Below are 27,849 nucleotides of genomic sequence, written 5' to 3'. Positions count from 1 at the left end.
AACTTAACTTCCTTTACTTGCTTGCCACTTTATATTGTGCCCCTGTTTTAACGTATCTTTATGATGGGTATTATTAATCCTGCTTGACAAATAGTGAAACCAATGCAAAGGGGGCACATTATATAATTGGTTCCACAAAGACTAAACTGCAGCCTTGATTCTTTCCTGAGCAGAAATGGACTGTGCTGCTTCCCAAGTGCCCAGTTGACCTCAACCAATAAAATGGCATTGAGTAAGTATCTTTCTGAACATGGCAGTGAGCTGAAAGGGCTAACTAGAGTCCAACAGTGGCAGGAGATAGATTTCAGTCTAAGAGAGTCGTTTATGCAACAAAAAGTACCTGCCTTCATTCTGGTGGAGAAGAAGAACAAATACACGATAAATAAATACAACATAGGTACAAATAACAACTAGTATTTATGGAGCATTTTTAAATTGGTGAAGCACTTTCCAAAAATTACTTCTTTTGCCAATGTAGAAAAATGTTCTATATGATTGCACATGTAAAATCTATTATCAGACTGCTTATCATCTCAGGAAAGGGACAGAAGTGAGAGGGATGGAGGGAAGATGAGAAGGATGGAGAGAATTTGGAACTTAAAAGTTTTTTAAATGAATGTTGAAATTTTTATCTCTACATGTAATTGAGGAAAAATAAAATGTTATTATAAAATGTTTTTCAAAAAATGATTATTATCCCATTTGAACTTCACTAAAAATCCTGGGATGTAGGTGCTTGCTATGACCCAGGTTCACACAGTAGTAAGTGTCCAAGGCTGGATCTGAATTTGAGTTTTCCTGGTTCCAGGTCTAACCCTCAATCCACTGTACCTCCTTGTTGTTCAATAGTTTTTCAGTTGTGTCCGACTCTTCCTGACCCCATGTGGTGTTTCTTGACATAGTTACTAGAGTGGTTTTCTATTTCCTTCTCCAGTTCATTTTACAGAGGAGGAAACTCAAAACTTCAAAGTATATACAAATTAAGTTTTTGGTTGAGGAGTAAGGAGGAGTAGAAGGCACTGCCACCTGCAGAATCACAACAGCCTTCTTAATGGAGAAGGCAGCATTTAAATTAAAGGGGGGGGGGTGCAGTTAGGTGTCTCAGTAGATAGAGCAACAGCCTGGAGATGGGAGATCCTGGGTTCAAATGTGAACTCAAACACTTCTTAGCTGGGTGACTGAGTAAGGCACTTAATCCAGTTGCCTGCCCTTTCCTGCTCTTCTGCCTTACAACTGAAACTTAATATTAAATCTAAAATAGAAGGTAAGAGTTGTTGTTGTTGTTGTTGTTTTTAAATAATAAATGAAGTGAACCTGGAAGGAAGATAGAGATCCTAAGAGGTAAAAATAAAGAAAAAATTTCTTACTATCAGAGATCCTTCTAGAAAATCTCCACAATATAAGGGAATATTAGTTGATGAATAGTTATGCGATGGATGCTTGTTCCCATTTGTCTCCTAATCATTCCCATATAATGACTTGCTTTCTTTTGCATGAGTATTTCTTAGACCACATGACTAAACCTGCATCTGCTAACTCCATTAACCAGTTTGCAGGCACAGGCTATTGCGCACACACAGGCTATGAACCTTGTGCTGGAATCCAAGCCCTGCAGCCTCTCCTTTGCCCTAACTTTCTATGACTTCAAGCATAAACAATCACCAAATCTAGGAGAAAGAAGGGTAAACCCTAGAACTTCCTAGAGATCAAATATAAAATATACATCAAAGTGCCAGAGAGGCTGGCACTAAAGAAAAAGTGCCAGACTGAAGAGTGTGTGAAACTGATCACTTAGATGGGGGAGGGGCCCCAAGAGTTTGGAATCTGATGTAGGAAAAGATTCTGGCTGGTAGAGGAGTTGGTCTCTCAGTCTTGAGAAGCCAAAGAGAGAAGGTGAAAAAAGACTTTCTCCTGAGGGTTATCCACTTTTTCCAGTCTATGACTAGAAATACTTCTCCCCAACATTTCCTAATTGAAAAGACTATTGAAGAGGAAACCTGAGAAAGACATTTTAAATCTCTGTCCGACTTTACCTCAGCTCCTGTTGCCCTGAGTCTGAACTGCGGCCAAGGGGCCAAACCCAGGGTGAGTCAACCTGACTTTCTCTCAGGGGGCTCAGGCTGCCAAGGCCTGAGTTTGCCCAAACTTGAGGAGGGAGGGGAAAGGGTTTTAGATAGAGACAGGGACCTCTTTTCCCCCACTTTCCTCTCCCATTTTTCCCTGCTAGTTATTCTTTATTAACCCCTGATTGAGTTGAAATTAAAATAGTTATCTGTTCCCCAAGCCACTGTGAATCAAGTGTGAATGAACAGATCAAGGGAAGACCCTTTGGTCTCGAAGAGTGGAGGGGGGACAAGAGGGACAAGAGCAAATCTGGGAGAGCAGCCTTAGCTAAGGAGGGAAGGCAGAAGGGGGAAAATCTCCAAACCCCGTCTCCTTTCTCTGAGCCAACCCTAAACTCTAAAGGCCAGTGGCATTAAGTGACTTGGTTACACACCAAGCCTATATCAGAGGTGGGCCATAGAGTTAAATTTTAATCTGGAAAGGGCATTGGAGATCTAATCTTTACCCCCAATAAACATGAGAAAATGAAAATCTCAAAAGTTTAGTTTATTTGTGCAAGGTCATACAGCCAATGAGTGGCAGAGCTAGGATTTGAACCCAGAGCATCACCAACAGATAAAAACTGGAGGGCTTATTCAGCATCATGGGCATGAAAATCAGCATAATGCTCTCTCTACTAAACATCCCTAGAAATCTCAAAGGCACAAAGCAGGGCAAAGGTAAATGGAAATAATATTACGGTGCTCTGAGGTTTCATTGATTGCAGCTCATTTGCTCCCTCTCATCCTGAATGACTCCTGTCTATATCCTGCTGTAGATATTACACAGATGGTTCTCTCAGTGAGCCCGGGACTTTCCTCTGGAACTCGACACCACAAAGAGGTCAACTGCATACATAGACTGTACTATGGAACTGGCCCATGTCCTTTTTTTTGCCCTCTAATGACATTCCTTATTCTGTTTCTGATCGAGTTCTGATGGAACTCCTTTGGTAACATGATTTCATCATATTCGTTATTTTGCAACAATCCCGTGAAATAAGTATTGTGGGTCTTACTTTCATCCCTATTTTACTGATGAGAAAATAAAAACTCAGAATAAAACCTAGAAAAAATCTTAGCTTATGCCTAAATTGGATTAAAGAAGGCTCACTTCATAAAGCATCCCTCTTCCTGTTGCACCTTGTTTCAGTGTGAGAATTCACACCTTGGAAATTGACAAGTGTTATGAATCAGGGATTGAGTTATTGTTTTGGTGCTCATCTAGACTTCAAAAAATGATGAAAAAATGTTAACAATGCAAATTAAATTTAAAAGCTTTGCCCATGAGACCACCATCGCCAACTTTGTTGGGTTAGTTGTTTGACTCTGAGTGATCTCTTGAGGAGTGGGATGATGGAAACCTGGTGGTGAGAAGGCCTGGCCTCAAACCTTGGCTCTCTTACTTCTTAGTTCTGAATCTTAGATTAAGTTAATTCCCCTCTCTGGTCCTCAGTCTCCCATTTATTAAATCAGAGAAGAGATACTTAATAGCTTCTAAGATCCCTCTCTACTCTAAGTCTGTAATCATGTGACTTCCTGCTCCAGTAAATTTGATCCAAATGATTTCCACAATTCTTATCATTTCTTCTTCCCTCATTTCTTAACCTTGGTTACTGCAATGACACAGAGGACTTTAGACAAAATGAATGATCTCAGTCTGAATCTTCCAATCCCTCACCTTTCATTTTACATGCTTTTCCTCTTTGTGAGTTCTCTTTTCTCCACGTGCCCAGAACCTTCATGGCTGTCCCTGGAAAATCCACCACTTCTTTGGAAAGTCTTGACTTTGCTTGCCTTCCTAATCAGAATTCACTAAGTGAAACCATGACCATCTTTGCCAAGAAAACTACAGATGGGGTCACAAAGAGCCAAATACACTGAACGTACAGCATATTTTTTTATATATTTGTCCCAGATAGATCTGTGTTTAGTACATAGAGGGAAATTTCCTTCCAGTGTGGAAACTCCCTTTACAAATAAAGATCATCAATTTGTCTGTAACATAGAATCTTTGTGAGATCCCATGGCCCCTGAAAAGTTAAATGACTTGCCCAAGATCACAAAACCATTATGTGTCTGAGGCAGTACTTAAACCTAAGTCTTCCACAATTCCAAGGCTCAACTTTGATCAACTATACACCGCAGCTTCTATTGTGGTCTTGAATATGAAAGGAGTCAGAGAAATATTCATTGAATTAAATTGAATCAGTTGTAAATATGTTATCATGCCTTAGTATCTTACATAGCATTTTAATAGGGCTTCATGGAATGACACATCACCCCAAAGTCATGCATCCAGTAATGGAAGCTTCATTTCCTGTGAAGATTTCCTGGAGTAAAAAAGGTGAGGGGCATCTGGGCGGCTCAGTGCATAGAAAGGCTCAAATGTGACCTAAGATGTTTCCTAGTTGTGTGTCCCTGGGCAAATCACTTAAACCCAATTGCCAAACACTTACCGCTGGGAATACTTGGTATCAATTCTAAGACAGAAGGTAAGGGTTTAAAAAAAATAAAAGACTTCAAAGGGTAATAACTAGAAGCAAAAGGGGTTTGGAGCTTGTTGGCACCCTTAAAACCATACCACATATGCAACTACCTAGTCTGCCTGTGTATAGAATAGACACAGGAAGAATTGGGGAACAGGAAGGAAGAAATGATCCCTCTAAAGCCAATGTTCCAAGAAGCAATCTGTATGCCCCCTCTCTGCTCCCTGTGGCCCCTGTGCAGGCAAGCAGATGAATATTTCTTAACATATGCTTTCTTCCATTTGGGATGCCAGCTGGTGAGCTCACCAGATCCTTCACTAGCCCCCACGCTACCTCCTCCTCCTCACCTATAAATGGGAGCAAAGAGGAGGAAGGATTGCTGCCTTTTTCTACTCGGCTAAATTTATCTAATTTGCTCTGAGACCTGATTGCAGATGGGCTGTGGAATCCAGGAGGAAAAAAGATTTGTCACCATCGTTCCAAAAGTCTTCCAATGTTCTTCAGCCAATGATGTTTTATCTCCACATGGGGTGAGGGGGTGGGGAGTGATGGGGGAGGTCTAACTACCCTACTTCTGTGGCTCCTTTCAGCATCCCAAAGCAAAGTTTTGTCACTGCCACACCATGCACCAATCTATTGCAAACATTATCTGGTACCTGGAGTGTTTTTGACCCAAGTCTCCAAATTTAAAAAATAGCAATGAAAACTGACTCTGACTCCTTTTTCTTATATCACCCCCATCTTCCTCTTTCTGGGCTACAGTTATAAGTACATATACATACATACATATATATGTATATATATATATATATATATATATATATATATATATATAGAGAGAGAGAGAGAGAGAGAGAGAGAGAGAGAGAGAGAGATGCATATATATGCTTACATGGATAAGCGTACTTATAAGATGACACATTTCTATCTACATAAAAAAGGATTATTTGTGGTTTTATTTGGGGATTTTGGTTTTGTATAAGTGTGCTCTTATACTAATGACTAAAATGGAAGTGTGTTTTGCACATATAAGCCAGATCCAATTGCTTGCCAACTCTGAGTGGAGAAAGGGAAGAGAAAGTGGAAACAGTTTGGATATTATACTTTTGGAAAATATATGTTGAAAAGTATTGTTACATGTAACTGGTAAAGTAAAATATCTTTGAATTTAATTTTTAAAATAAATAAATAAATAAGAGAAAGGGTACCAATGTTCTCTTCTTACAAATGAGGAAACTAAGCTTAGATTATTCAGTCATGGTCACACAGCTATTAAGTATTGAGGTGGGACTATGAATCCAGGTCTTCCTGATTATTAAAGCAGTGCTCTCTCTAGCCATTATGACACAGCATTTGTTATCTGCAGACAGAACTGAAAGAATAAGGCTACAGAGTCATGTTGGCAAACCTATGGCACATGTGCCAGAAGGGGGCTGCTCCTCTACCCCTCTCCCCTGCATAACTGAGGACATTTCTCAGTTCACCCACCCCTGTTCCCAGAAACCCAGTGGGAGTGCTTCATCCCTCTCCTGCCTAGGGTAAGGTGGGATGTTCACATGCCCTGTGAGGATTGCAGTTTGGGCACTCAGGCTCTAAAAGGTTTGCCATCACTGCTATAGAAGAAAGAGCTGTCTAAAATAATCTCCACAAAAAAGTATAAAGTTCCTGTTTTTTACATGGGAAGAGCAACTCATATAAACCAAATAGACCCAGAGACCCATATGAGAGGTAACATAGTGTTAGGATATTGATAGGTTGATTCTCAAGGCAGCTAAAAGATCAAATGACTGTGGGGAGGAAAATATCTCTCCATCAGACATATGGGAGTATCATGTACTTAATTTGCTGATGTTGTTCAGTTGGTTCAGTCATCTTCCACTCATCATAATCCCATTTGGGGTTTCCTTGGCAAAGATTCTGAAGTGGTTTGTCATTAATTTCTCCAGCTCATTTTATAGATGAAAAAACTGAGCCATACAGAGTGATGTGGCTTTCCCAAGGTCACATAGCTAATAAGTATCTGAGGCTGGATATGAGCTCAGGAAGAAAAAGAGTCTTCCTGATTCCAAGCCTGGCAATCTATCCACTATGCCACCTAGCAGCCACATGTGCTTAGTATTAGCAGTCAATTGGGAGGAGTCAATTGAGAAAATATCATTAGTTACAAATCCATATGGCCACTTTCCTCTTTATAAACCCTCTTTTTGAGAATAATCTACATTCATATTGAGGACATATTTCATGAAGGAGCAAAAAGAAAGGAGATGACTACCCCAAGCAATGTTCTTCCTCAGAGCCTGTCTTTACAATCACTCAGTTGACCGAAAGATATAGAGATACAAAATCAAACAAAACTAATTTTGAAGATGAATAATGAAATTCTATCCATGATTATAGGGAAATGGCATGGGATGATTTCCTCTACCAGCACACATAAACACAGGCTCTGCATTATATCATCTTAGAGAGCTGTCTTGGGCACTGAGAGGTTGTGACTTGCCTAGGGCCATACAATCAGTATTGTGAGAGATAAAACTTGAACTCAGATTGACTCCAGGTCATCTTTCCACTATGTCTTGCTACTTATTGTTTATTGATTATGAAAAATAATTTGAGTCCATAGAACAAAATGTTGTCTTGAAGAGTCTCCTTTAAAAAATTATCACCCTCATAAATATAAAAATAATGCCACATTTCTTTTTTTTTTGGCATTTGCGTTGGGTTTTTATTTTTTCATATTTCATGTTTTTAATGTTTTTCTTTTTTTTTTCATTTTAAGAACAAAGTTCCACATAAATTTTCCAAAGGTTCATAACAAAATTTCTTTTAAAAAAGAGGTAGCAAGAGAGAGATTTTTGTTGAATCATCCTCTGATTATCAGTATTAACAATACATAAGGTAGCACAGTGGATAGAGTGCCAGACTTAGAGTTGAGAGGACTTTGGTTCAAGTCTGGCCTCAGATACTTCTTAGCTTTGTGACCCTGGGCAAGTCACTTAACCCTGATTGCCTAGCCCTTGTCACTCTCCTGTTTCTACTAAGAAGGTAGAATGCTATCCACCTCCAGAGAAAGAACTCTTGGGGGTCAAAATGTAGATCAAAGCATGTGAGTTTTGACTTTAGTTTAATTGGGTTTTTGTTTTGGGGTTTTGGTTTTATATGGACATTCTCTTACAACCATGACCAAGATGGAAGTACGTTTTACATTTGATACTACGTGTCAAACCTAGATCATTCTCTCTGGAAGGGGGAAAGGGAGGGAGGGAGGAAGACAATTTGAATCTTATAAGTTTGGAAAATATGTTGATAATTGTTATTACATGTAATTGGGAAAATAAAATATCTTTAAAAGCCAGAAGGTAAGAGTTTCTGTTTGGTTTTTTGTTTTTTGTTTTTTTTTTTAATACACGAAACAGTGGAAAACTTTGCTTGACAAAGGTTTTCACCAGTGTCTTGACAGATGTTCATCAGAGAGTCCAAATGAAATTAGGGTTGCCTAGAGATGGGTAAGATCCTTCAGATACTAGTGTTTGGGGGAAAATATTGTACCAATTGCCTCAATCCTACAACCAAATTTCCAAAAACAAATCCATAAGAATTCAAGTCAGTCTAAGTATCTGCACTGGAAAAATCAAGTACGTTTTCTCCAGATTAGGATTTGAGGTCAACAGACAATCCATACAGCACATATCCTGGCCAGACACGGCATGTGGATAATAAGCTCAACCTAGAATTAAGCAGGTGGACGAGAGAAGACTAGAATATATTTCTTTGGAAAATAAGTAAAATCTACTTGCAGGCGAATCTAAGAACCAGAGAAGGAGCAAGCATGGTGCAGAGTATTTGGGGGAGGATGAGTGGGAGAAAAAAATCAGAAAACATTGTTATTGGAATAGTCCAGAGACCAACTGAACAGAGAGAGAACAATTGAGGAGCTTGAAATAACATAAGCCTAGAACAGAGGAATACCAAAGGAGTGATAACGGTTTCATTCAGTGATAGGGAGATGTGCTCATGCCAAAACAGAGCACTAAACAATTTCTTGACCTTATTTAATTGTAATTTTATCCTTCTAAAAATGAGTGGAGGAAATTACAAGGTTAAGCTCTATTCTGAATACAATTCACATTCACGAACTCACTTTCTGGGGTGAAAAGGAAGGGAAACTTGGAGAAAGTAGCTATTCCTCTTAAGATTTGTGAAAGAGAAGAGGAAAGTCAGGAATAGTCCAGAACACACCTTAGCTTTGGGGAGAGCCGGTTTCAAAGAGGTTATAGAAAGCAAAGGTAGGGGCCCAGGGACTAAAGTTCCAGATAGGAAATTCTCAAGAATGAAGGACTAATGAATGCAAAGTCACAGAGAATTCACAACCCACCCTAAAATCTTAAAAATCATAAACAGAAGATAGAAATAAGGGCAGGAGACAAAACCTAGGAAATGAGGCACGATTCTTTATTCATGGTATCTGGAGCACATAAGCTCAAAATGAGCTGAGGCTGGCAAGGAAAGCTAAAGAAAAAAAAGGATTTAAAAACTAAATTAGAAAAAAAGAGAAGAATCAAAGAAGGGACAAATGGGATAGAGTTAACTGAAGGCAGAGATAAAACAGAGATCCAATTCTTTATGGCTTCTGTTTTCTCTGCCAAAGGAAATGATCGTTGAACTGGAAAGGGCAAAAAATAAATGATGAATAGGGAGCCAATAAGAGAGCCACTAGCTGCCCTTAAAGAGTTCAAATCAACAAACTCAGATGAACTACATCTGAAGGAATTGAAATAACAGCTAACTGTGATTGCTGAGCAGCTGCCCGTGAGCTTTGAAAGATTCTGGAGGAAGGGAGAGATTCTATAGGACAGGGAAGAGAAAGAAATGATACCCATGTTCAGAAAGGAAAATAGAGAGAAATATATAAACTAAAAACCAAGTAGTCTGACTTGAATTCCTACTGAAATATTACAGCATATCATTAGAGAGAGAGCCAATGAATACCACTCATCCAAAAAGCATTTAAGTCTCTACTGTGTGAGAGGTATTGGGCAAGTTGGTGGGAAAGCAAATGCAAAAATGAGGTATTCCCTACCCTCAAGTAGTATATTTTATTAGTTCATAGATCAGTAATCAGAATATATACAAAACAAATATGCAGTAATTGGGGAGGCACCAAGGATTTGGGGAATCAGAATAGAATTCTTTAAAAGGCTTACAATATCCAGGCCTGGTTCTCTGTCCATTGAAGCACCTACTTGCCTCCTATTGCACTATCTCTTAAAGAGGATGGGGTGCTCCACATTTTGAAACTGCATTTTCTTACCTAATGCCAGTTACAGAAAAGAGGATCACAAAGACTACTGAATAAACTCATTTATCCAAGCAAATAGCAAATAGAAATCAGATAATTTAGGCAGATCATATGTATAGTCAATAGAAAATACACAGACCATACACGGAAGACCATAACAACAAAATGGTAGTAGTGTAAGAGCAAAGAAGCAGAAGAGGAGAGAAGAAAGAGGATAGAGAACACAGAGAAGATGGAAATCAGGGATAAGGCAAGATACTAGCTTCATCCACATTTTTTTGCTTTTGAGTCTCTCTCTCTCTCTGCGTCTCTGTCTCTGTCTCTGTCTCTCTTTCACACACACACACACACACACACACACACACACACACACACACACACACATCTGGACTAGATTGCTTACCCAAGTTCATATGCCCAAACCTTCTTTCACACAGCTTTGAGTTACTCTACCACTAAAGAAGGGAGTTTTCAAACTGAAATTTTAAGGAAGCCAAGATTTTAGAAAGGTAGAGGTGAGGAGATGTTTTCTGCCTGACAAAAGCAGAGATAAGAGACATAAATACTAAAGTATATATAGAGTAAGAGCAAATCATCCAATTTGACTAAATCAGGGAGTGAATAAGGGGATCTAATGTCTAATTGAACTGGAGAGATAGACTAGGGCTAGAGTATAAAGAGCTTTAAATGCCAGACATGGAAGTTTATAGTCTAAAGGCAATGGGGAGCTATGGAAGCTTCTTGAGTAAGAGCAGCACCAAGTCTAACAGTAACAGCAATAACAATAAACCTGTGCTTTAGAAATATCAATCTGGAAGTTGTATAATGGATGGATTGGAGAGAAGAATATGGTTGCAGAAAGGTCATGCAGGAACATAACACAATAATCTAGGCAGGAAGTGATAGCACAATACTAGAGTGGTTGTGGCATAAGTAGAGAAAAGGGGATGATTCGATAATAAGCATTTATTAAGTACCTACCATGTACCAGCACTATGCTAAGCACAGTGACACAAAAAGGGATAAAAAACAGACAGTCTGTACTCCCAAAGAGCTCACAGCCTAATGGGAGAATCAATATGAAAACCAAAATCAATATGTACAAATAAGATAGATACATGATAAGTTAGAGATCATCAAGAGAGGGGAGATACTAGGATGAAGGGGAAGCAGAAAAGGCTTCCTATAAAAGATAAGAAATTAACTGGGACTTAAAGCCAGTGAATCCAGGAAGCAGAGATGAGGAGGAATAGTACTATAGGCTCAGAGGACAGAGTGAAAATGCCTAGAGCCTAGAGATGGGGTGTCTTGCTCTAAGAACAGTAAGTGGGCTAGTAGCCCTGGATTTCAGAGTACTTGTAGAAGTATGAAGTGTAAGAAAACTGGAAAGATAGGAGGAAATGAAGTTGGAATGGGGTGTGAATATCAAACACGATTTTTATATGTGAATCTAGAGGTGTTAGCTACAAAGATCAGTGAATGGGGAGGTGACGTGAATGGTCTTGTTCTTTAGGAAAGTCACATTGACAGCTGAATGAAAGGTGGACTGTAGTAGGGAGAGATTTGTGGCAGGACAGCCAGCCAGCAGCCTATTGCAATGATTCAGGTGTAGGGCAACAAGGATCTGAGCTAGGTTGGTAGTAATGTCTGGAAAGATGTGAGAGATGCTGAAGCAGAGGTATAATATGCAGGATTTAGTAACTTATTAGTTATAGATAATAAAAGAGAGTGAAAATAACTTAAGTGGTGATCATAAAACCAGTATGGTTCTCTCAGGAGCAGGTTCTCAAGATCAATCATTTATCTTTTTAACTGGATACTCAAATGATAGCTCAAGAAAATGCCATAAATAAAGCTTATCTGAAGTTTAGTAAAACATTTAGCAGTCTCTCATGCCATTCTTGTGAAAAAAAATAGGCTGGACAATCATACAACTAGGTAGATCCAGGAGTAGTTGATTCTGTTTGGTTGACCCAAAGAAAAGTTGTTAATGATTTGATGTCAACTCAAAAAGAAGACACCAGCAGAATGACTCAGTGACCCATTTATATATAAAATTATCAATTATTTGTAATGGAGGAAATGGAAATAGAAGATGGATCAGCAGAAAAAACAAGAGGCTTAGAACTTTGGGAACTGCCAATCAACTGAGATGGAGTCACAGTTCCATGGAATCTTGAAGGGAGCAGTTAAGCAGCTTGAGCTGTTTTGAACCTCACTTTCTTCTTTGGCTGTTTTGAAGGGAAGGTGGAAAACAAACTCTTTTTGGTCATTGCATATTCATGAAACTGAGTGCTGAGAAGACTTTTAGGTTTAGCTCAGAAGAAACCTGTCAGCCTCTTGCTATCAACATCTCTCTTTAGGGAATCTAACTTTGTTCCTTAAACTCAATTTTATATCTCAAATCTTCAATCAACAGGGATAATTTATAATATTAAGGAAACCTATTTTCCTCTCATCCCTTCCCCTCTCCTTACCTCCTCTACCTAAAATAATAAAATGCCTCTTAGTTAAAGATTTGATTGTGGGATTTAGTTATTAGGGGAAATCTTTAAGGTTACCATTTTTGAGAACACTGCAAGACCATTGAAAAGGGAACAGGAAGTAGGGTAAAGGGAGATGTTCAAAATCCAGTCTTCCCCTAGCTTATTTCCTAGTATTAAGGCTCTAACACTTCCCTATTATCATAATTCCCCTAATAGTGGTATCTATTACATATTGGATAAAGGTATAGATTTCATGTTTATCAAATCTTTCACAAAATGGAAGAAATAGCTAACACATTAGATGATGGAATAATTTTGACAAGCTATAATTTGGGGGCTGAAATTGATTGGATGAAATTAATATGGATAAATGTGACATCTTATCACAATTTTAAAAAGTAATGTTTTATTTTTTCCTATTTACATATAATAACAATTTTTTATTTTTCTAAGTATTTTTTCCATTTTTACATAATTCATGTTCTCTCCCTCCCCTCTTCCCTACCCCTCCTGGAGCTGACAAGCAATTTCACTGGGTTATACATGTATTATCACTCAACATCTATTTCCCTATTGACCATTTTTATAATAATCTTTTAAAAGCAAAACCCCAAATCCTATACCCATATAAACAAGTGATAAATCATCAGTTTTTCTTCTGCATTTCTACTCCCACAGTTCTTTCTCTGCATGTGGATAGCATTCTTTCTCATAAATTCCTCAGGGTTGTCCTTGATAATTGCATTGCTATTAGTAGTAAAGTTATTTTGTTCATTCCACAATGTTTCAGTTATTGTGTACAATGTTCTCCTGGTTCTGCTCATTTCACTCTGCATCAGTTCATGGTGGTTTTCCCAGTTTTTATAGAAATTGAGCAATTCATCATTCCTTAAAGCAAAATAGTATTCGATCACCATCATCCTCCACAATTTATTCAGCCATTCCCCAATCGTGGTACACCCCTCTATAAAAACAATTTTAACATATATTTTCCAAAATTATGAAATCTGAATTATCTTCCTCTTTCCCTTCTCTGAAATGGTAAGCAATATAATATGGGTTATACATGTATGATCATGCCATACATATTTCCATAATTTGGTAATCTTATAAGAGAATACTTAAATAAAACCAAAATCCAGAATTAAAAACAAACATAAATAAAGTGAAAAATAGTATGCTTTGATCTCCATTCAGACTCCATCAGTTCTTTCTCTGATGAAGAATAGCATTTTTGATCACAAGTCTTTCAGAATTGTCTTTGGATCATTGTACTTATTGAGAATAGCTAAGTTTTTCACAGTTGGTTATCTTTTTTAATCAACTTTTAAGAGCAAACGGGTGGACCACACCTCTTGTTGAAAAAAAAATTGTGGGATTACAAAGTCAATACCTGTCAACAGTGTGGCTAAAAAAAAAAACTAATACAATTAGGAGGTACATTAAAAGAGCCATGGTGTCAAACACTAGGAAGGTAGCAGTGCCACCGTGCCTGGACTGGTCTAGTCAGGTCACATCTGAAGGATTAAGTTCAATTCTTTGTACCATATTTTTGAGAGAAATGTTAATAAATGAAAACTTGGAAAACTAAAGCCAGGATGATGAAAGGTCTTGAGTTCATGAGAAGACCAATTGGAGGAATTTGGGATTCTTAGTCTAGAAAAGAAGCAACTTAATGGTGACATGATTAAAGAAGAAATTGATAGTTCCGCTGGGCCCTCTAGGGAGGACAGAACTAGAAGCAATGGTTAGGAATCACAAAGAAGCAAATTTAGGCTCAGGGTAAAGGAAAACTTAAAGGGGAAAGTTCTCCACACCCCCTTCTTAGAGGTCTGAGGGAAAAATAGAGGGATGCTTGTTGGATATGTGGACAGTACCTGAGGCCCCCAGTTTTTAATTAATACTATTGCCTGGATGTCTCTTGAAGAGAATGTTTTTGTACAGGTATGATTTGGACTAGATGGCTTCAGAAATTTTAATATTCTGATTTCAATATCCTGAAATTCTGCTTTATTTTCCTCATCAGTAAAATAGGAATAAAACTCTGAGAGGGTTATTGTGAGGATCAGGTGAAGTCATTCATGTGAAGCTCTTTTTAACCCTTAAAGCATACTATAAATGTAGATTTCATGAAATGCCCAATTCTAAATCTTTTTCTTGTGCCTTCCATTGTCCTGTGCTGAAACAGTTAATGGTGAGGGGCTTAACCAAGAAACTGGCAGCTGGAAGGAGAGGGAGGAGCAAAGGGGCTGAATAATACACCAAGTCAAAAATCAGGATAATAAAGGAGAGTTCGTTAAAGGGGGTAGTAAAAGGGAACTCTTTGGGAGCACTTGTGACCAAAGCCCTCCATCCTTCCAGTCTCTGAACCCAGCTACCTCTCCTAACCTTTCCTGTGGGACTCCCTTCCAGTTTCTGGCCCTATAAACATCCTCTAGCATAAGATAATTGAGTCTATCAGACACATTGACTATCAACTGGTAAGATTAATTATGAGAGGGGGTTGCTAAAAGGACCCAAAAAAGTCACACGCTCCATCAGAACCCATGTCATCCAAGAACCAGAGTGGCCATTTTCAATCTAATGGACAAATAGTGAACTGGACTGTAATAAGGGTCAAATAAAAAAAGAAGACATTCCAAAGATTGCAGTCCCCACCTCTCCATCTTGAATCTTTTCAGAGAATTGGCTCATTTCCCATTGTGTGGGAAATTGGCAAGATATTCCATCACATTCTTATGATCAAAGGAACAAATACCCCAAAGGCAAAGATATGAGAACTATAAGACCTAGTAATCAGATCAAGCTGGATGTAGTTTAGTGTCCTGAGAGAACAATATCACTAGACTCCAGGAAGATGGCTGAGGCCTTTCTAAATCAAGTCCAGCTTCTCTGGATCATAGAGTGATAACATTAGAGCAAGAAGATGCCTCAGAGGTCATCTTATTCAAGCTCATTTTAAAGCTGAGAAGCCTGAGGCTAAAAGAGTTAGTTCTATGATTTGTAAATGGTAAAGCCAAGTTCCAGATCCAAGCCAGTGCAGGACTGACATATGTTGGAGAAACTGCGGGTTCAGTTCCAGATCATCCCAATAAAGCTAATATCACTCAAAAGGAAGTCATTTGATTTTTTTTTGCTTCCCAGAATACATTTAAGTTATATTTACACTATACTATTGTCTACTATATATATATAAAAATGTGTACATATATCCTAATCAAAAAATATTGTATTGCTAAAAAATGCTATTCATCCTCTGAGCCTTCAGCAAGTCATAATCTTTTTTGCTGGTGCAGGATCTTGTTTCCGTGCGGATGGCTGCTGACTGATCGGGGTGACAGTTGCTGAAGATTGGGGTAGCTGTGCTGATTTCTTAAAAATAAGACAACTGCAAAGTTTGCTGTTTCGATTGACCCTTCCTTTTGCTTGAGCACTTACAGGCCATTATAGGATTGTTAATTGGTCTAATTTCAATATTGTTGTGTCTCAGGGAATAGGAAGGTCAGAACAGAGAGAGAGAAATGGAGGAACAGCTGGCCAGTGAAGCAGTCAGGACCCACACAAGACATTCATTAAGTTCACTGCCATTTATGGACATGGTCTTGTGGTGCCCCAAATATCAGTGGAATCAATTCACAGCATTGATTCCAAGATGGAAGGTAAGAGTTTAAAAAAAAAAAAGGAACATCAAAGATCACAGATCACAATAGATATAATAATAATGAAAACTAAGTTTTAACTATCAGAAGATTAACAAAATGTGATAAAAGAGATACAATGTGAGCACACACTGCTGGGAAAATGATGCCAATAGACTTGCTTGACACAGGGTTGTCACAAACCTTCAATCTGTAAAAAGGGCAATATTTGAAAAGTGAAATAAAGTAAAGGCAGTAACGTGAGGCATGCCTATATTCTACTTTTTATTAGCAATTTTTATTTTTTTATTTACATGAAGTAAATCTTATATATCATACATCTAATTACTTTTGAGAATACGAATGTTACAACCAATAAAACTACCAAGTTAAGAATCATTTCTCAGTAAAAATACAGAAGAAAAACAATTGCTTGATCACACCGTTTGATGGGGATATAATTAGGGAGGCAGATTCTAAATGATCACTCTAGTGCAAATACTAACAATATGGAAATAGGTCTTGATCAATGACACAAGTAAAACCCAGTGGAATTATGTGTCAGCTATGGGAGGATGTTGGGAATGACCATGAATCTTGTAACCATGGGAAAATATTCTAAATTAATAAATTAAATAAATAAACTTTAAAAAATTGTTTCTCTTTGAATCAAATATGAGCATGTGCATTGAACTTTGTGAGGAATTTATTTTTTATTTTTGTTTTTATTTACTAATAAAAGTAAATATTTTTTTCATTTTAAAATTTATTTATTTTGTTCCCTCCCCTCTCCCATAGCCAATAAGCAATTCCACTGGGTTTTACATGTATCATTGATCAAAACCTATTTCTATATTATTAATCTGTACTCTTTTACCTCTATCTACTATCAGTCTTGAATTCCTTTTTTTTTTTAACCCTTATCATTAGTCTTGGAATCAGGATTGGTTCCAAGACAGAATAATGGTAAGGGCTAGGCAAAGGAGTTAAGTGTCTTCCTCAGGGTCACACATCGAGGAAGTGTCTGAGGCCAAATTTGAACCTAGAACCGCTGATCTCTAGGTCTGTTGATCTCTATCCACTGAGCCACCCTGATATTATTTTTGAACCTCTATAACAAACTCAACCCTTCTAAACATTCTAACGGTGGCAATTTGTGAATTTCTAGAGCTTCTTGCTTGCTTTAGTGACCAGCAGATTTCTAAGCAGGCTTTGAATTAATTAAATCAATCAGCAAAGAACCTGTCTGTCATTCTGAAGTGAATATCATTCTATTACTAAATAACAGCAAAAATAAAAAGATTATCCTAATGCCCATTAAAATGAATAACCAAACCAAATCTAGTGACTGATTATAAGTCTAGATTTCTTGGCATGTATTGGCTCGGAAAGTGGCTTTTGCAGCAATCTAGAAAAGTCATCCAGGGGAACCAGACAAAGACAGCTTCTGGGTCCTGAAGGAAACTCATCTGGTTCTGGTGTCAGTGACACCCAAGGCTGTGGCTCATTAGCCTGTGTGAGAGGTATTGAGTAGCACCAACAGAGTTTGGTAAAAGCAATGCAGGAACCAGGAGTGGGGAGGGGGTAGGAAGTCTGTGTGTGTGTCAGCACCTGGATTTCTTCCCTGGCATACACCTGGCCCAGAATAAAAGAACCAAAGGGCCTGGGGCCCTGGGATTGGAGGACCAGAAGGTGATTTCTGAAGGTTTAATACCTTTTCAGGTCTGCGTAGTTCACCTGCAGAGATGCTCTGCTTGGAGGTGTGAAGGGCAGGTTATTAGAAACCACCAAAGGAACCCCACCCCTCCAGATGACATCCAGATGTGTAGTCATTTCATAGGCCCAATTAGATATATGGGGTGTTTCTCTGTTCTGAGCATTTCTCTGAGTTAAGCTTTGCTGCTAATTAGAATTGTATCTGGCAGAAATGACCTAAAGGGGAAAAAGGTTTTATAGTCAATTATTGATTTCCTCCTGAAACACCAAGGGAAGGGACTTTCCTGTCAGTGCCCTGGAGAAACAGCTACCCTCCTTGAAGTGGTAGGTCTGCCTTTAATGAGATGCTCACAGACAAAGGCAGGAAAGGGCATTATCTTCCACCCAATGCCCCACCATCAGAAGTTTTTGCTGAATGAGAAAGTGAGCTGTATCTCAATGCTAAACTAGCTGGGTTTATTTCACTGCAATATTGTCCAATGTTCATTGAATGCATCTGAATGTAGTCAGATTGTGGACCTTTTTTTAACCTACAAGGAAATGAAATGCACAAATGTTATTACTGCAGCATAATAACTTGGGGTTTAACGGCACTGAAGGAAATGTAGGGTTGCCTTTCCCATTGCTTCTCTAACTGGGCCACATGGTGCACATCTGGAAGAGGGAAAATTGAATTCTTCCTGTGTATGTTTTCTAGTCCAGGAATAGTAATTCTTCAAATGTTTTTAACATCTTGAATGAGAAATGAAGAGACTAGAGAAGGTGGAGAGATAGATGGCCATTTTTCTTGGACTGGATTTTTTTTAGTATTTAATGAAAGGAGTGGGCCCCACATGTGTAGAGAGGCCCACGTGTGCCTCAAAGGGAGGCAAAATAGACATCTCTAGCCTCCTCCCCCTACACCTTTCCCCTAGGTGAGAATTCCATTCTTCTCAGGAGGAGAAGCAAAAGGTTGGGGCCAAAGGTCACAATGCTCTCCTCAAAGAGAACATCTATTAGCACCCCTAAATGTTATACATCTAGGGAATATATCAGGTTCCATCTAACTTCTGATCTCTTTGTCACTGGTGGTGGAAGGAGTCCTCCTAGCTCTATATTCAAAGCTTGACCCCTTTCCTACCTAATCTCAGTTCCCCATTGACTACACTTAGCAACTTGTAAAAGAAACCCATTTATCCAAAGCATAATGAAACAGAAATCATAGAAGGTATGCAGAGGAGGATATATACCAGTCAATACAGAGTGAAGGAGCTCTTCCAAAGGGAACAAGAAAAGTCAACTCAACCAAGAGTGTCTCAGACCTCATCATGAGAAAGTTCCTCCACGTCTAACAAGCTAGATATAGGGACACAATGGAGACTGCCAGCTCCTCCCATGTCTTCTCAGAGTCTTTTCCTTCAGGTCCCTGAAGTGGAATAAACCTCTCCCATCTTCCCTCTTGAATTTGGAAACCATAAACCCCCGAAGTGACTTATCCAGTGCCTAAAGATTTAAAGACTCAAGCTTGAGGAGTCCCAAAGGGGGCCTGGCCCTAAGGAGTCTGAAAGGGGAACTCCTGCTTTGGAGGAATCAGAAGAGACTCTGCCTTGGAGAGTCCCATAAGGGATTGGAGAAGGCTAGAGCTCTTTTACCTCTTACCAACTCCATCTTGCCCCTCACATAGAACAGGATCTTCATCTCCACCAAAATCTCTTTCCAATGAGAGTGTCTTATACCAGTGACCATTTGGGGACAGGGGTTGCAAGGATAAGTCTCTTAGTTAGCTGTCTCTTTTCTTAAAAGAAGGCATAGCTTCTGCCCAAACAGCCCCAGAAGGACTTAGTCTCACTTCTCCTCTGTCCATCCCTGCCTCCAATAAAAGGGAAAGAATCCACAAAGCAAAGATATTTGGGGGTGGAAATTTTTGCAGAATTTTTCTTTGGCTCACAAAATTTTAACCTATAGTTCTATTTTTGGATATTTTAGTTTTTGTGCTTATACTTCTAAGATTTTGTTGCACTAGAAAGCATTATATAACCCAAGCCAAAATCTGAAAGAAGACCTCATCAGAACCATCTTAACAAGAAAATTTAGAATCAGGAGCCCAGCGTTCAGTTCTCAGACCTGTGACTGCTTCTGTGAGCTGGTGTGAATTCATCTCACCAGATCTCATCTGTAAAATGATTGGGTTGGACTAATTGAAATCCAAGCTCCCTTCTACCTATAAATCTTTAGACCCTCAGGATAGGGTAGAGATGGGTTGCGAGTTATCCAATGAGAAATGGAAATACTTTGGGGACCATCCCCCCAGAGTCTTCCTTACTTTGAAGAACTAAAGATGTGGCTCCTACCAACAGTAATGAGTCAACAAGGCTGGGTGAGCATTTCAGAAGGAAGAGAATTTTAATTCCAGGATAAGTTTACAAAAGTGGCCTAATCATTGTTCTTCGAATTGCATTTTATTTCCTTCAGGACCCTAGGACGTTTTCCCATATACATGAAGTACAGCAGCCCTGAATAGTCTAGTTGCAGGAACTGGACCTGGGTATTCCCCATCTTTCATCTTTGACAAATTTCTTGGACAATTAATTTAGAGTAAACATATCGCTACATCTTCACTTGGGGATCAAGGAATAGGGTGTGGCCCTCTGTGCCCCGGGAGGATTCAGAAGTCAAGTAACTTGAGGGAGGGACAATGGGAAGGAGCATGAGGCAGAACTGATATTCAGTCTGGTACCATCTGCCCATTCTAGCCTAATATTTCTGTTGTCTTGAAATTGGAGATGCTGCACAGGCAAAATGGACAGACTGTGAGTGGTACATAAGCTGCTGTTGTCAGATCTAGGCTCTGGTTTTCTCTTTGGGTGATGCTGGGAAAGCTTCTCTATGGAAATTTATTATTAGGTGTCAAACCTCTAGACTCTCCTGTAGGCTCCCACCAATGACCTTCTGCTTAGATGATAACCTACTTTTGAAAGAGTGGTTGCAGAATGCATATATTGAGATTATATAATGCATAGAATGGCCAGAGAATAGAAAAAAATAGCCTTAGTGCTATGCAAAGGCAAGTGGGTTGGGGTGCAATAGGAATGTGTGCTGGTGAATACCTAACAACCATTTCTCTGAAGAGAAAAAAAGACTGATGCTACATTATTATCATTTTACCCATCATTGTCTTAAGATTAGACAATCAACAAAACAACCAGTCAAGCCATAATTTGTATTATTTGCCCAGCTTCCAAGATACAAATTATTGTGTTACTCTTTGTGACCTCATTTGGGATCTTCTTGGCAAAGGTATTAGAGTGATTAACTATTTCCCTCTCAGTCCTTTTATAGATGAGAAAACTGAGGTAAACAGTTAAGTGAATTACCCAGGATCACACAGTAAATATGAATCCAAGGCCAGATTTGAACTCAGGAAGACGAGCCTTCCTAACTCCATTTCTGGTACTCTATCTACTATTCCACCTACTGCCCAAGGTACACATTCTCACTCTGAAAATTGAACAATGGGGCTATGAAAAGTGATTAAGAACATTTTTATGTGATTATTGATGGCTTTGATTTCCTCATCTGAAAATTGCCTCTTCATATCCTTTAACCATTTGTCAGTTGGGGGAATGGCTTGTATTCTTATAAATCAGACTTAGTTCTCTATAGATTTGAGAAATTAGACCTTTATCAGAGACATTTGTTATAAAAATGTTTTCTCGGTTTGTTGTTTCCCTTCTAATCTTGATGACATTGGCTTTGTTTGTACAAAAGCTTCTTAGTTTAATGTCATCAAAATTATTCACTTTACATCTTATAATGCTCTCTCTCTCTCTCTCTCTCTCTCTCGTTTGGTCATAAATTCTTATCTTCTCCAAAGGTCTTCCAGGTAAATTCTTCTATGTTCCCCCAATTTACTTATAATGTCACTCTTTATGTCTCAATCACATACCTGTTTTGATCTTATCTTGGTAGGGGGGTGAGATGCTACTGTATTCTGAATGACTTATGACAGGGAAGGCTCTCCACCTCCAGAGAAAGAACTGTTGGAGTTGTCTTTCATGTCAGTGTATTTACAGCTTTATTTTAGGGTTTGGGTTTTGTATGAGTGTGCTTTTACAGCAATGACCATTACGGAAGTGTGTTTTGCAGGATAATACTTGTATAATCCAGATCAAATTGCTTATCATCTCTGAGTGAGGGAAGGGAAGGCAGGAAGGGAGATGGTTTGGATCTTATAATTTTGGAAAACATGTCTAAAATCATTATTGCATGTAATTGACAAAATAAAATATCTTTAAATTTAAAACAAATTTTTTTTTAATTTTAAAAACATTTTTAAAAGAACGATTAGAGCTGGCTCCAGCTCCAAATATTTTGGCTCAGTCAGAAGACCCTGGTTACAATTCTCACTATCTGTATTATTTTATGGGCAATCTTGGACAAATTATTTTAATTCTCTGGGTCTCTCTTTCTGCTTTTGTATAATTAAAGGTTGGGACTAAATGCCTCCTTGGTCCCCTCTCACTTTGTGTTTCTGTTCCTATAATAATGGGGCTTTAAAAAGGCAACTTTTTTTACATATAAAGGAATGTCATTGGGGTGGCTAGGTGGCTCAGTGGATTGAGAGTCAGACCCAGAGATGGGAGGTCCTGGGTTCAAATTTGACCTCTGTATACCCTGGGCAAGTCATTTAACCCCAATTGCCTAGCCCTTACAATTCTTCTGCCTTAGAATTGACACTTAGTATCAGTTCTAAGACAAAAGATAGAGATTTTTTTTAAAAAGAATGAAAAAGAAAGTCAAGGACCAGGATAGGGCTCCAGCTTCCCCACATGTCTGCAGCTCTAGGGAGATTGCCCATCTGCCATTCAAAAGGTTTATCATCTAGTTCCTGTTTCCTCATGGACTGTCTCACTGCTTCTTCCAGCAGAGTCTCCAAATGTGAAGTTTCTTTTCCATTGACAGAAGCATATAGGTTCACAGACTCAGCAGTCTCTCAGCCCAGGAGAAGTCACATCTTCCTTCCCATCTGAATCAAAGGGCCACCCTTTAAGAAATCAACAAAGTCTTGAATGGAAATGGGGTTATAGTAACCCTAATACTACTATAGTGTATTTTTAAAACCCTTACCTTCCATCTTAGAATCAATACTCTGTATTGGTTCCAAGGCGGAAGAGTGGTAAGGGCTAGGCAGTAGGGGTTAATTGACTTGCCCAGGGCCACACAGCTAGGAAGTGTCTGAAGCCAGATTTGAACCTAGGACCTCCTTTTTCTAGGATTGGCTCTCCATCAACTGTGTCACCCAGCTGTCCCTGTGTTTTAGTTGCAAAGCACCTTCCATATATTAGCTTTTTGGATCCCCACAATTATGTTAAGAAGTAGGTTCTTTTATTATTTCCATTTTAACAATGAGAAAAACAGGATCGAGAGAAAGTAAGTGACTTGCACCAGGTCCCACTGCTAGTAAATATTTGAGGCAGGACTTGAATTCTGGTCTTCCTGACTCCGTGTTTAACACCCTATCTGCTGTTCCACACAGCCACCAAAGAACTAATCTACATGAAGAATTTAAATGTACTCATCAGAGCTCCTTCTGGTGACAAACAACCAGGGTCTGAGCACTGAGCAACAATATCCTCCATCCACTAGAGGAGAAACATGCTGATGCAGAATGAAGTGAACAGTGTGGACAATGACTGTATCATATCAATGAAGGCAAGAGTAAAAGGCAGCTTATTGTAACGACCAATTTTCATTCTAGACCACAGATTTCAAAACTCCTTGGTGAAGAGATGGGCAACTACAGGGATGGAATGTTGTATGCGTCATCAGAAAATGTTTGCTCTATTGCTGTGTTGTGCTTCTGTTTGATGATAATGATGTGAAAATTTTGGCAGTTAGGTGGTGCCATGGATAGAGAACTGAGCCTGGAGTCAAAAAGACCTGAGTTCAAAACAAACACCCTGGTACAATTATCAATAATATGGAAATAGGTCTTGATCAATGACACATGTAAACCCAGTAGAATTGCTTGTTAGCTATGGGAGGAGAGGAGGGAAAGAATATGAATCATGTAACCATGGAAAAGTATTCTAAATTAATTAAATAAATAACATTTTTCAATTTAAAAAAAAGACCTGAGTTCAAATATAGCCTCAGAAACTTACTAGCCATGAAAGCCTGGCTTCTCCTCTATAGAAAGATCTGGAGAGGGAAATGGCAAAACAGTATCTTCGCCAAAAAAAAAAAAAAAAAAAAACCCAAGTGGGGTCACCAAGAGTAGGACACTACTGAAACAACTAAACAACAAGTGAATACATCAAGCAAGCAGAAAGAGAACGTTAATGCACATGGCAAAGACTCTAAAAGTCAAGGCAAGCAGTGTAGGGATCTCTACCTATATGAAGCATTTAGCCAAGGCTTTCATAAGCAATATTCCAATGGACAAGATGGAAAGATGTGCGTTAGAGAATAGTACAGGTAGCTGAGATGTAACTACTTGAGCAATTGGGCCCAAAGTGGGTTGGCTATTGGATGGAAAACAACCTGATAGTGTGCTAACTGTGAACTGGTGGTGAGTGTTCAGAGAATGAGGATGATTCATTTATTAATTTAATTAGCATTTACTATGAGCCAGGCAGTGTACAAAGACCTGGGGATACAAAAAGAGATAAAAGATAGCCCCTGCCCTTGAGGAGCTTACATTCTAATAAGAGAGGCAACATCCAAACAAACAAATACAAAGCAAACTATATAGAAAATAAATAGGAAATAATTGCAAGAGAGAAAGCACTGTAATCAAGAGGGGTTAAGGAAGTCTTCCTTTAGAGGGTGGGATTTTAGTTGGAACTTAAAGGAAATCAGGAAGGTCAGTTGTTAGAGTGGAGGAGGGAGAGTATTCCAGGCATGAGGGACAGTTAGAAAGAATGCTGGGAGCTGAAAGATGGAGTGTCTTGCTTTTAAAACAGCTAGGAGGCCAGTGCAGTTGGGTCAAAGAGTACATGTTGGAGAGTAAGGTTTAAGACCAGCAAGGTAGGAGGGGGCCAGGTTATGAAGGGCTTTGAATGTTGGAGCATTTTATATTTTTTCCTTGTACAATTGGAAATCGCTCAATTTAAATTGGCCCCAAGATAAAGGGGTGGGGAAAAAGGGAAAAGAAAGAGTGGGAAATGAGGCCGGAAAAGTAGAATAGGAGAAAACTGGAACTTCCCTTTAGTGACCTCTTGAAAAAAAATCCTGGAAAATGAGATTGGAGACCCGCCAGGGCAGGGGATTGTCCTAAATCATTCTGAATCAGAACTAGCAGAATCAACACAGAGGGTGGGAGAAATTGTACAACAGAGACCAAGAGGATGAAATAAGAGTGGAATCATGAGCAAAGTAGTATTCAAAGAAAGTAAGGAATGAAACCATGGGAGAGTAGGGTTGGTAACAAGGGATCTGGGTTACAAGCAGCCAGACTGAAGCAGCAAGCAACCATTGAGGAAATGGATGTTTATTAAGAGACAGTGGACCCAGCATTTATATGCCAGCTGGCACCTTTTCGATGAGCATAATTGTAGTGTGCCAACTGTTGTCATTCTTGTAGGAAAGGCTTCTCTGGGGAAGAGCCATAGGACTCTGCCCTGGCCAACATTTTTTTTAATGATTTGAAAAGAGGCATAGATGAAATGAATACCAAAATCTGTGGATACAACATAGCTCAGAGGGATTCTTAAAAGTTGTATATCAGAATCGCAATCCAAACAGATCTGTACAAGCTAAAACAATGTGTTGAGAAAAATCAGATGAAATTTTAAAGGGACAAAAGTAAATTATTCCATCTGTTAAAAATAAATCAATCAGGGAGCAGCTGGGTATCTCAGTGTATTGAGAGCCAAGCCTGGAGATCACAGGTTTGGGGTTCAAATCTGGCCTCAGACACTTCCCAGCTGTGTGACCCTGGGCAAGTCACTTAGCCCCATTGCCTAGCCCTCCCCACTCTTCTGCCTTGGAGCCAATACACAGTATTGACTCCAAGACAGAAGGTAAGGGTTTTAAAAATAAAAAAATAAAATAAAATAAATCAATCAATCAATGAATAGTATAGTGTTGCTAGCCTCTCAGCCTTGTAACTAGAGAGGTTGGGGCCAGTGAATTTATTTCTTTGTATTTAGTTGAACATCAAGATGTTGAGCTCTGGGGAGGAGAAAACCTCTAGGTTTCCTAGAAAGGGCAAACCTAGGCCATAAAAGGAGCAAATCAAAACTTTTATGTTGATCTATAGTAGAGTTGCCTATGAAGAGGGAGAAGAAGAAAGAAAGAAAGAAAGAAAGAAAGAAAGAAAGAAAGAAAGAAAGAAAGAAAGAAAGAAAGAAAGAAAGAAAGAAAGAAAGAAAGAAAGAAAGAAAGAAAGAAAGAAAGAAAGAAAGAAAGAAAGAAAGAAAGAAAGAAAGAAAGAAAGAAAGAAAGAAAGAAAGAAAGAAAGAAAGAAAGAAAGAAAGAAAGAAAGAAAGAAAGAAAGAAAGAAAGAAAAGAAAGAAAGAAAGGAAGAAAGGAAGAATGTAAGAAGAAGAAAGAAAGAAAGAAAGAAAGAAGAAAGAAAGAAAGAAAGAAAGAAAGAAAGAAGAAAGAAAGAAGAAAGAAAGAAAGAAAGAAAGAAAGAAAGAAGAAGAAAGAAAGAAAGAAAGAAAGAAAGAAAGAAAGAAAGAAAGAAAGAAAGAAGAAAGAAAGGAAGGAAGGAAGGAAGGAAGGAAGGAAGGAAGGAAGGAAGGAAGGAAGGAAGGAAGGAAGGAAGGAAGGAGGGAAGGAACAAGGGAGGGAGGAAGGGAGGAAGGGAGGAAGGGAGGAAGGAAGGAAGGAAGGAAGGGAGGAAGGAAGGGAGGAAGGAAGGGAGGGAGGAAGGGAGGAAGGAAGGAAGGAAGGAAGGAAGGAAGGAAGGAAGGAAGGAAGGAAGGAAGGAAGGAAGGAAGGAAGGAAGGAAGGAAGGAAGGAAGGAAGGAAGGAAGGAAGGAAGGAAGGAAGGAAGGAAGGAAGGAAGGAAGGAAGGAAGGAAGGAAGGAAGGAAGGAAAAGAAATGCCCTTGTTCACAAAAAAAGACTGAATGAAAGAATATAGAAAGATCATTGCAAAGCCATCCTCACTCCTGGAAACACAAATCAAATTGCAGACAACTGCTAGTGAGGCAAAAACATCCTATTTGTAAATCTAGGAGAATATTATGTAGTATAAAGACTTTACTGGCTGAAACTGAACTATATTCAAAAATTGATGAAAAGCTGACCATGCATAGATGAAAATAATAGCAATCTATATTTACGATAAGGAAAAGTAATTCCTAACAATTAGAATTGTTCAGAAATGGAATGGCCTTCTGAATCTTTCTCCTGACAATCTTTAAGCAAAGGCTGAATGGCCAACTTATCAGATATACTGTTGCTTTAGTTATTAAAATAATTGTGATTATCAGTAGTTAAAATAATAATGCTTGCCAATAATAGCTTGTATTTTTATAATGCTTAAATATTTGCAAAGTGATTTATGTATTTGCCTGATTTGATCCTCAAAAATAACCTTGTGAGATGGGTACCATTATTGTCCCCATTTTGTAGATGAGGGAACTAAGGCCAACAAAGTTTATAGCTTTCCCCTAGGTCTTGATTTCCCTTTCAGAAAGTAAGTGTCTAAACAGAATGTGAACTCAGGTCTTCCTGACTTCGGTAGAGGGTTCCATCCACTCTGTTATTTGGCAGCTCTGTTTGTGGAGCCCTGAAGTTTACAGGATGCTTTATGATCTCATTTGATTCCCACAACAAACTTCTGAGATAGGTTTAGCAAGTCTTCGTGTTATTCCCCTTTACAGATAATGATCCTGACCCTCGGAGCTTATGACTTGCTCCAAGACCATAAGAGTAAGTGGCAGAACCTACCCTAGGGCCCAGGTCCTCATATGCCAAGTTTCACATTGTAGAGAGAATTCTCTGGGTTTGGAAGGGCTTGCACCATCGCAGTGAGATTTTGTAGGTTTTGGAGCTAGAAAGGACCTTGGATGGTAGAGAGCCCAAAGCCATCCTGTTAGAGTTGAAGAAACTGAGACCTGGAGTCATAAGTGATTCTCCTAGTTTTCAGAGATCGGGAGTTAGTAGCAGATTCAGGCTCTGAATT

At 38.8% G+C, this 27,849-nt stretch overlaps 1 long non-coding RNA gene across 1 annotated transcript in view; it reads left to right on the top strand.

Annotated features, from left to right (window-relative positions):
* The first annotated feature begins 24,057 nt into the window (after positions 1-24,057).
* LOC107649146 (uncharacterized) overlaps positions 24,058-27,849 on the top strand; it is a 5,230-nt gene continuing 1,438 nt past the window's right edge. Inside the window, exon 1 of the long non-coding RNA XR_008918250.1 lies at positions 24,058-24,738. This is a non-coding gene — a long non-coding RNA (uncharacterized LOC107649146). The remainder of the gene's footprint in view (positions 24,739-27,849) is intronic.

The sequence above is a fragment of the Monodelphis domestica genome, chromosome 4, assembly GCF_027887165.1.
Source record: "Monodelphis domestica isolate mMonDom1 chromosome 4, mMonDom1.pri, whole genome shotgun sequence".
In the NCBI taxonomy this organism is placed as follows: Eukaryota; Metazoa; Chordata; class Mammalia; order Didelphimorphia; family Didelphidae; genus Monodelphis; species Monodelphis domestica.
The sequence above is the reverse complement of the archived record's forward strand: the minus strand, read 5'-3'. Positions and strand labels throughout refer to the sequence as shown.